The sequence below is a fragment of the Xyrauchen texanus genome, unplaced genomic scaffold, assembly GCF_025860055.1.
Source record: "Xyrauchen texanus isolate HMW12.3.18 unplaced genomic scaffold, RBS_HiC_50CHRs HiC_scaffold_509, whole genome shotgun sequence".
In the NCBI taxonomy this organism is placed as follows: Eukaryota; Metazoa; Chordata; class Actinopteri; order Cypriniformes; family Catostomidae; genus Xyrauchen; species Xyrauchen texanus.
Genome location: NW_026266477.1, coordinates 5,358 through 12,416, shown reverse-complemented (window position 1 = coordinate 12,416; position 7,059 = coordinate 5,358). Strand labels below are relative to the sequence as shown.

The 7,059-nt window shown below is 33.1% G+C and overlaps 1 long non-coding RNA gene across 1 annotated transcript; it reads left to right on the top strand.

Annotated features, from left to right (window-relative positions):
- The first annotated feature begins 931 nt into the window (after positions 1–931).
- Positions 932–3,432, top strand: LOC127642203 (uncharacterized). Its single transcript, XR_007970324.1, has 4 exons — positions 932–976; positions 1,093–1,559; positions 1,706–1,866; positions 3,288–3,432. It is a non-coding gene; the product is annotated as an uncharacterized LOC127642203 (long non-coding RNA).
- The last annotated feature ends 3,627 nt before the right edge of the window (positions 3,433–7,059 follow it).

Below are 7,059 nucleotides of genomic sequence, written 5' to 3'. Positions count from 1 at the left end.
TGTGTGTTTGTGTGCTTTTGTGACCAAAAGATAATGGATGAAAAGAAAAGACCACATCTGTGTGCATTTAGCGTTAACAAAAATCAACGCAGGAGAAGAAATTATCTATGACTACGGAGATCCTAACTGCCCACGGAGACAGGTATTTCTACTTCTATTTCTATATATTTGTGTCTTATTTTCATTATTTTATCAAGTGGTGAGGAAAACTTTGTAACACTTAACAATAAGGTTCATTGGTAAACATTAGTACTATGAGCAATACATTTGTTACAGTATTTGTTCATCTTTGTCAACATTAGTTAAAATACAGCTGTTCATTGTTTGTTCATAGTTCACAGTGCATTAACCAATGTTAACAAATACAACTTTTGATGTACTAGTATATGCTGAAAATCACATTAACAAACTTAATTTTTGAAGAATAATTGCTGTATGAGTGCAGTTCATTATTGGTTTATGTTAACAAATGTAGTTAACTAATGTAACCTAATTGTTAAGTGTTACCGAATCCTCTTATCCTCAACAATACTGCTGTACAATTTTTACCTTTAAAAAAGAGAATGATTGAGGTAACACATAATACAATAAGGTCTCGTTTGTTAACATAAGTTAATGTATTAATTAACATGAACTAAAAGCAATACAGTTGTTACAATATTTTTTCATCTTTGTTAATGTTAGTTAATAAAAATACAGCTGTTCATTCATTGTTCATGTAAATTTACAATGCATTAACTAATGTTAACAAATAAAACTTTTGATTTTAATAATGCATTACTAAGTGTTGAAATTAACATTACCTAAGATTAATAAATGCTGTAAAAGTGCAGTTCATTATAGGTTAATTTTAACTAAATTAATGATCTAATATAGACTGAAATCTGTATTGCCATGATTAAAATTTGATTTATTTTAATGTAATTTGTTTCAGAAAACCATTACTTCCACATTCAGAGAGATCAAGGAAAATATGGTAAATATACATAGAGAGGTTTGCTCCTTCAGCTGAGTTTACTAAGAAATGTATACACTGTGTGTATTTGTTTTACATTTAGATATGCATTTCACATGCTTTTATGCATTTTACAGGAATCACGATGGAAGAATTCATTTCAAAACCTTGATTTAAAAGCCTGGTGTGATGAAAATTGATGACCTTGTTATCAACACAGAAATGAAGATTGCAAATGGATGCAATGCTGCTGAGATTTTCCCAGGAGTCTTCAACAACTGCAAAGTTGCAGTGAAACGAGTTGCCAAACATGTTTCCAAAACTGAAATGGAAATGGCTAATTTCCTGAGTTCAAAAAAATTACAAACAGAGCACCTTCTGCAAACCATTTCAGTGTTGGAAGACTCTTACTTTGCCTATTTTGTCTCACCTCTTTGTGAATATAGTCTGATGGAGCTGATTGAAAACAAGGATTTTCCAGAAAGAAAAAGCCTGATAGAGAATTGAAGACTAGAGATCTGCCAGGAGTTGCTGCAAGGACTTCAGGAACTGCATTCATATGGAATTTTGCACAGAGACCTGAAGCCTGAAAATATTTTGTTTGGTAAGAGCAGTCTCTGGATTAGCCATAGCTATAATTATCCTGTAAAATAAGTAGAAATTTATATTTAAAATGCATGAGCATATGATAATGTGGATGTCAATTGTTTAAGTGTTAATTTTGTTATGAGCATTTTTACTTTTCTACAGATATCAACAATAAACTGTACATCGCAGACTTTGGAGTAAGCAGAAAACTGGATCTGGCACAAACCACACTGCTCTCTCAAATGGCTGGATCTTTTTCTTGGTCAAGTTATGAAGATGTTGGAGGCATGCAATACAAGTACAAGAAAGAATCAGATATCCAGGTAAGGGTTGAAAAGATCATGTTAAAACCTGTTAATTTGTGGTAGGATGCCAACACACTGAAGTGTTCTTTAATTACACTAGATAAAAATAACTTTATTTTTTAATGTAAAAAATAAGTAAATAGTAATTGTTGGCAAACTATACATTATTTAAAAGGTTTAAGACTCAAGCCTAACTTTTTACCTCTGTTTTATTATAAATATCTCATGGTGACAGTAATTTAATGTCTTAATTTGTGTCAGGAAAAAAATCTGCTATATGTTCATCATGAAAGCTTTTGGCTAAACAACGTTCGGTTTCACTTTTATTTTGATGGTCCCTTTAACACATTATGTTGACTATAAGTAACGTTGCTCCTACATGTCTACTAACTCTCATTATAGTTTTGTTTCATTTAACGCGCCTTATAACCCGGTGCGCCTAATGTACTGAAAATAGACCCGTTAGCAGTCGATTACTGATATTGCGCCTTTTAACCCGGTGCGCCTTATGGTCCGAAAAATACGGTAATCAGGTGTGTTTGATCAGGGTTGAAGCTAAACTCTGCAGGACCGAGGTTTGAGGAACCCTGCCATAGACCTAAAAAATACATAAACGCCCTATACGTCAATTCACCATGACATCAACCAGTAATAGACGTTCTTCCGGGTGGAAACCCGAAGCATTCAGTATGGCAACGCTAGTAAATTGCTTGGAAAGGAGACCCACCGTCGACAGTAAAAATGTAATAAAAATAAAAAATTTAATTAAATATAATGCGTTTTTTATCCAAGGTCACCGACCTAGACAAAAAACAAAGAAAACATCATGGTCATATGTAATAAATCATAATTTATGATGATGTGCTCATCTTAGTTAATGTTTTAAATAAGGTGTTGTTCATCCATGAAGTCATGAAAAAAAAACATTGAACTTGTGTTAGTTCCTGATGATTCATGAGATATTAATGCATGAATAAATGCATAATTCGTGCATTAATTTATACATGAATTCATGATAATTCATGTACCCTTACCGTAAAGTGTTACCGTGTCTTTAAAATTAGACTACAATATGCTTCTATTCCAAAAACGTAATGAACAATGGATTTCATGAGCATCCCTATTTAATTTGGGGATGACATTTCTTGTGTTTGGGTTCAAAGGGATTAACAGGTTACAAGTATGCAGTTATAATACTATTTTAGTGTTTGACCACTATGAATTATCACAAAAAAAAAAAAATAATATATATATATATATATATATATATATATGATCATCAGTTCTGCTATAAAAATTTGTCCTGAATGCTAATATTCAGAGCACCCTTCATTTGAGCACAGCAGCATTTTCTCATTATTTCAATCATCTCTATTCATTCTGCAGTTTAGTTGTGACAATTACTGAAATCATTTTTGAAATCATATTTTATTTTGTAGGTAGCAGGATGCTTGGTGCATTACATCCTGACGGACGGGCAACACCCCTATCAGACAACTACACCCTACTCCAAGGATCCAGTTGGACTATCTCAAAATGTCAGAATGGGTAACTTCGCTCTTCAATGTGAAGAAAGATGGATAAGACAAAAGATATTATTAGCAGAATGCTGTCTAAATCGATTGAAGAACGTCCCACCATTGAGGAATGCCTTCAGTCTTTCACATGTATGTTCCAAAACTTACACTCTTCTCTTCACCTCATTAATAAACATTGTAGATTTACAAGAATGTAGTTAAAAAAAAAAACATCCTTAAATGATTGGGTATACTTAACAATTGTTGTGCATTTACAGGTTTCGAACACCAGTCTGATTACACTGGAACCACAAACAACTTTAGCAATGTGAATGAAAATGAAGTAAGTACTTTTCATTTTCATTTTAAATAAAAAAACCAAACAAACAGTTGAATACTAAAAAGACTACAGTGATTCTAAAACACAGTGTTATGAGATAAACAGCTGCCTATAGATAGAAAACTAACATGGACATTTATTTGTTACATGGATTCATACACTGTTATTGTTTTACAGGACAGAACCCATACAGCTGGATTGCTGTCCCCAAACATCAGATGAGATGGACATCCTAGAGAGTACTGACAGAGATTTGCCAGAAAGAGTTTGTAGTGACGTGATGGATTCATCTTCTCACACTGAGGAGGACTTATATGAATTTGAAATGGTAATTAGAGGTTTTATTACATGACCTGGTGATGAATAATGCATAGACTATTATTAATATGGGGGAAAGTTTAATTTATACCATTGTTATTATTTACAAATTCACATTGAAGAGCGAAGTTACCCATTCTGACATTTCAGTTGTGTGTTTCTGTATTTCAGAACAACACTGAACAACAGGTTTCCCTTTCCTGGAAATGTCAGAAGAAGAAGCAGAAGAAGAAACAAAAAAAGCTGAAGGACAAGTAGCAGAAGGCATCCGAGGAAAACCACTTATGAAAATACATGAAAGTACCCATGGTTGTTGCTCTCAACAACATAATATCAAAGTGAAAATGTCCTCAAACAGTGTACATCAACGCATCTATGACAAGAAGAATTACTGTCTTTACTGTGAGAAGCCTTATTCAAAAATTGCAAGACATCTACAGCAGAAACATTCTGAAAAAGTTGAAGTTGCAAAGGCACTAGCACACATCCGAGGCTCAACCATGCGTGCTCTTTTATTATCCAAAGTAAGGAACATGGGAAACTACCACCATAACTGTTCAGTCCTAACCTCTGGGAAAGGAGAGATCATACCAAAAAAGACAAGCAACATATGAATCAACAGCAATGGACTATCTGCCTTGCAAGTTTTGCTTTGCTATGTATGTTAAAACAGATCTCTGGAGACATCACAAACGTTGCAAATTACAAGTAAAAGAGAATATGCCAGTGAAACGAAAAGTTCAGGCAAGTTGTTCTCTGCTGTTGCCCATGGACTCTGAAGTTTCCAGTGGACTTAAAAAAAATTATTGGAGACATGACATATGACGCTGTTACTCAAGTAGTAAAATCTGACCCGTTGATTCTGGCACTGGGTGAAAGAATGTTCCTCAAAAACGGAGAAGTTTCACGGCACCGGGCAGACATTAGAAATAAGATGAGAGAACTTGCCAGACTTCTTCTAGTGACAAGAACTATTGACAAAGACATTGTTACTTTTAAGGACTTGATCAACCCAGGAAAGTTCAACACAGTACTTGACGGAGTAAAAAGATGACTGGATTTGATAACTCAACAAACCGATTCTCAATCCCTTCAACAGCACTAAAACTGCGCCATTCCCTTGTGAAACTGTCATATATTTTGCAGGGAGAGGCTTTACGTCAAGAGGATGATGCCTTGAAGGGAAGAGCAGAGCAATTCAGTAAATTAATTGAACTGGAATGGAAAGAAACTTATTTGAAAAGCAATATATAATGATATTATCATTGATGTTGTGGTATACATTTAGGCACCCATCACTGAGGGTGGAAAGTCTGCACTACCACAGGGGGGGCTCTTTAGTGAGCTTATGGGATTTTCTATGTGATAAACTTAATGGTTTATTATGTGAAAAACCATTTCCGTTGTCAGGAGTGCAGCAAGAGCAAGTAAGAAACCTTCAGTTTAGGAGTGTATGGACCTTGAATAAACATTTACTTGATTTCATTCAACATGCTGTAGGTTTGCATTTTTTTTGCAATAGATGGTAAGGAGTGACAAATGTTTGGTTGTATTTAAATTTAGCAAAATTTCAAACACTGACTATCTCTGTACAACAACATCCTAGAAAAAAGAAACAAAAAAGGACACGTCAATTGATTTTATTAGAGTAGAAATTAGTAGAAATTAATTATGTTTTAATTGATAGGCAGCCAATACTATAACTCACATTATAAATATCTTAATGTGCTTGACAATAAAGTTAAATGGGATATGTGGACCGATCATCTACTGTAAGTATGAAGCCACAACAGATAATGCATTTCTTAAAGCAATAACTTTCCTGTAATGTCCACAACAGAAAGCTTCTGGAGTTTTATAGTGCTTTCATCGAAAGTGTTATGATATTCTGGATTATTTGTTGCTATGGAAATGCTACTGAGAAACAGAAGAAGTCAGTAAGAAAAGTGGTAACAATAGCAAGTAAATTGTTTTGGACTGCGTGAGCCAGTTTCAGTTTTTGATAACTGATAGTTTGGTTATTCATTTTTTAATTATATATCATATATGTTTATCTATGCATATTGTGACCTCTGATGCTTGTTTGAACATTACACACACATATATATATATACATAAACAATGAAGACAGACTTCACTGCCAGTTCACTTCACTGTCACTAACTTGTGTATATATATATATATATATATATATATATACTGTGTGTGTGTGTGTGTGTATATATATATATTAAACAATGAAAACACCCTTCACTGCCAGTTCACTTCACTTTCACTAACTTGTGTATATACAGTATACTGTGTGGTGATATATATATATATATATATTAAACAATGAAGACAGACTTCACTTTCGCAATTTTCTGATGAAAGGAGGGAACACATCAAACTTAACAAAGCACATGAAAGACAGACACTGGATTTATTCAAGCAAATAAAGCAGGTGAGTTTAAACTTTCAGTTTATTTGATGTATTTCCCAAAGTATTAGGGAATCATTAAAAAAAAAGTACATTCAGAATGGACGATATGACCTAAAAATCAAAATCTCGATTAATTGAACATTTTACCTCGATTATGATTAATGAACGAATATTTTATTTATTTTATTATTTTTTTGCCCTCATAGTTCACTGACAAGGTTTGTACTGTAAATATGCTCAACTATTAAAGGCATTTCTTATCTTTGTGATTTTAAAATATTTGAAATTATTAAATATTTCGAAGAATTGAAATCAAAGCACACATTGCTTGAAAACCAAATCATCAAGGATCAACTTAAGAACTGCATGAACTGGATCTCCACATTTAATAATACTCAAAGAAGTTTCAATCAGTTTTAGTAGTAATAGTAGATCTAGCAGTATTTTTAAACAATTTCTGTCCTGTACAAAAACTAATTAAAGAGACTGAGGAAATGAATCAAATTAAAGTATGAAAACTTGAATGTGTTCATGTTGTCATAAGTGTCTGGAATTTGATGTATATATCCTGAATTATTCTTTATGATGAATTATATCAGTATTTATTGTTGGTT